Consider the following 3,525-nt stretch of genomic DNA (forward strand, 5'->3'; position numbering starts at 1 on the left):
TATCCATTGGCCAGAGGGGTGTCCATTAGCCACCGAAGATCTGCCTGCACTCGCACAGGGAGGAGCACTTCCTTTCAAAAATGGTGTTGCTGCCCCTCCTTGTGCCCCTATTAACAGCAATTGAAAAACTGGCCACGCTTCGGTGGCTAATGGACACTCCTCTGGCCAATGGATACTGCCTTGCCACCGTATGATCTGCTTGGAGATTAGTTTCAGAATAAATCCGATCCGTATGCGCCAAGATTCAGCAATTCATCATTCAGCGGACTGGCAACAAACAGATTTATCTGGGAAACTATCTCAACCTAGTACAACATCATCATCACAACAACAGCACAACAACAGTACAACAGCAGTGCAACAATAACACAACAACAGTTGCACAACGACAATGGGCGGTTTCAGAATAAACCCGATCCGTATGCGCCGAGATTCAGCAATTCATCATTCAGCGGACTGGCAACAAACAATCTGGGGATCACGGTCACACGATGCAACAACATGTGGACCTCAACAACAGTACAACAATAACACAACAACATCACAACAACAATACTAGTAACAACAGTTGCACAACGACAATGGGCGGTTTCACAGTAAATCCGATCCGTATGCGCCAAGCTTCATCAAAATTATTCAGCGGGCTGGGCGGTGCAGGGGTGCAAGAAGCAATCTGGGGATCACGGACAAGATACGTCGGTTCAGGGGTACAAATTATCTGGGGACCACAGACAAATATGTTGTTTCTTGTTGTAATATAGTCAGTGTAAATAATTTATACACACTACAACAGCGCAGCAACAGCACAACGAACGGATCAACAAGTTGAACAACGCATCATGCATCAGTTCAACCTGCACAAAATAGTTATATAATAACTTGAGGTGTTCATATGTGCTTTGGTTTCCCCATAAGGGCTTTCTCAGAAGCGTGACCGCATGGCCCTACACACAGGACCTGCACTGGACAGCTGGACGTATCATACGGTTTCTGACAGGAAAGTATCCGGTGTGAACTGTGAATTTAACTCTGTCCGCCGCTGAACACGGTACAAAATTACAGGCAACATTCGCACAGGTGTAGGCGGGTTCCATCTTCTCAGCAACGGAAAGGCTTCCCGTATGGTCAGGTATGAACGGACAAACGGACGAACAGACGCCTGTGTGAGACGGTGGGAACCTCGGCACTTGTAAATTATGCGCTCCAGGTGGAAACTTCAGTTGGCCCCCAACAGCGTTGGGGAGAATAACTGACTAAGGGAGTTTAGCCAGCGTAGAGGGGGAAATTAACCATCTCCTGGCCAACTATTCCCCCTTTTTACCGAATTCCAGGACCCGTACCCCCGTAGGAAGGCCTGGTGGGGGCTACAGAAAACTGACAGCTACAAACTTTACACATACTGTACATCCCGTATCTCTGGCACAGTCAGCCAACAACAACAAACCGGTAACCATGGTAACGTACCTGTCAGAGCAGCATCAGTAAGGCGCAAAGGACGGCTGGGAAGGAAGGAAGACAGGAATGAGAGACGAAGGGAGGAGAGAGACAGACAGACCACTGCTACCGACTCCCAGAGCGCCGCAGCTCGTGTGCCCGCCTGTTGGACACTTCTCACTCCGGAACTCGGCGCTCATTGGTCGGACACTGGAGCATCACGGGATAGTGATGACGCGCGTGCACACGTCAGAATAAATCCAGGGGGATGCCACTGTCAGGGTAAACCCAGGGGGTGCCACTGTCAGGGTAAACCGTCGGGGGCAGGAGTAGAGTAGCGTTGTTCGTAATCTCCAAGCAGATTCGGTCGGGCAAAGGGACTTTGTATTGCCCGCCTGTAACCATTGCCGGGCCGCGAATCTGCCGGAAGGCTTCAAGTCTTTTATAAATGAACTGAAAGACCTTTTAAATATTGTACATTCATGTCACGACGGGCTAGGCACACATAACAAACGTATATAGAAAAGGAAGGAACATACAAGGATACTATACTAGGCTAATACAAAGTGTTCTAGTTACTGAGCTAATACAGGGTGGTCAACTTCTTCTCGCTTTTTTGTACAATAGAAAATGTGGGAACAGATCATGTTTATGATACAGGGTTTGTCTAGACGCATCAAAAAGATAAATTTATCGTTTGCATTGATTTAGGTGTTCAAATAATAATAATGATGATGATATGATATGATATGAATCTTTATTGCATGTTCTTGCCCAGATGGGCTAAATGCACAAGAGGATATCCAGTATGTAAAACATTGAGTATTTCATACTGGTACGCTATATTCTAATGCAAAGTGCTAGAAATCTATAGATTACAATAATACTATAAACTACCAATCATCTACTGTTAGTTGCCCTTTCTTCTCTCTTTTTGAAACATTTGGAAACATTATTACATAGTTTGTATAACAAAATGCACAATCTGCCAGGTGCCGGGCCCGGTCCAGCCAGCCTGCGGACAGAAAAGCGCGGGAAGGTCCGGCGGGACCCAGAATTCATCAGCAGCGATCAACTCCGCCACGCTCGGCTGGTCACGTGATTGCACCTGTGACCTGTGCTGACCTTTGCCCCAGGTGAGCGGCCCGCCAGAGACAGCCGCCCGTCTGGGCAGGGCAGACTGTATTCTGGGGATCACGTCAAACATTCTCAAACTGTGTCAGAGTGAGAAAATGGTTTCAACTTCACTGAACTTCCGAAGACATTTTTCTACATTTTGTAAATAAGAAACTGGCACTGCCAGCCAACCGGCCGACATCTTATATTTGTACATGAAATAAAGGCGAAACAAGTGCTTTGGGCCGTCCTTTTTACATGTAACATTAGACCTACTCGAGACTCGACAGCTGCCATCATTATGCTCGAGCTGGCGGGTTGCCTTTAATGAAAAGCGACTTCTGGCGGAGAGAAACCGAACCACAGGCAAAGACGGACTCACACACCCAACGTTCCCCTGGGAGTAAAGAATCTTTTTCCCGATTCCACATGCCTTTTTTGTGTTCTAGGTGTTAACCGAAGGAAAACATCATTTTGCTCTTTTTCTTCTCCAAACAAATAAGGTCAGTGACCTGAACCAGACGTCTGTTACCATGGTAACTAGTGTTGGGCTACATGTTGCAATTTTATAGCAGGAGGGGTTTAGACTCCTGTCATCATATATATGAATGTACGATGATGGGGCCGGCGAGAAGCCTGCAGTTGGAGACTAGTGGTCGTTATGGCGGTAATAACTGCCTAGTGATGATGGGGACCGGCGAGAAGCCTGCAGTTGGAGGCTAGTGGTCGTTATGGCGGTAATAACTGCCTAGTGATGATGGGGACCGGCGAGAAGCCTGCAGTTGGAGGCTAGTGGTCGTTATGGCGGTAATAACTGCCCAGTGATGCTGGGGGCCGGCGAGAAGCCTGCAGTTGGAGGCTAGAGGTCGTTATGACGGTAATAACTGCCCAGTGATGATGGGGGCCGGCGAGAAGCCTGCAGTTGGAGACTAGAGGTCGTTATGGCGGTAATAACTGCCCAGTGATGATGGCCGG

At 47.8% G+C, this 3,525-nt stretch overlaps 1 protein-coding gene across 1 annotated transcript in view; it reads right to left on the minus strand.

Annotated features, from left to right (window-relative positions):
• The window catches only part of LOC109462764 (heparan sulfate glucosamine 3-O-sulfotransferase 6-like), a 36,023-nt gene extending 34,447 nt beyond the window's left edge, over window positions 1-1,576 (minus strand). Inside the window, exon 1 of the mRNA XM_019759353.1 lies at window positions 1,465-1,576. The gene's annotated coding sequence lies outside the window, so the exon portion shown is untranslated. The remainder of the gene's footprint in view (window positions 1-1,464) is intronic.
• Window positions 1,577-3,525: the final 1,949 nt, after the last annotated feature.

Source organism: Branchiostoma belcheri, unplaced genomic scaffold (assembly GCF_001625305.1).
Source record: "Branchiostoma belcheri isolate BF01 breed outbred unplaced genomic scaffold, Haploidv18h27 scaffold12, whole genome shotgun sequence".
Classification (NCBI taxonomy): Eukaryota; Metazoa; Chordata; class Leptocardii; order Amphioxiformes; family Branchiostomatidae; genus Branchiostoma; species Branchiostoma belcheri.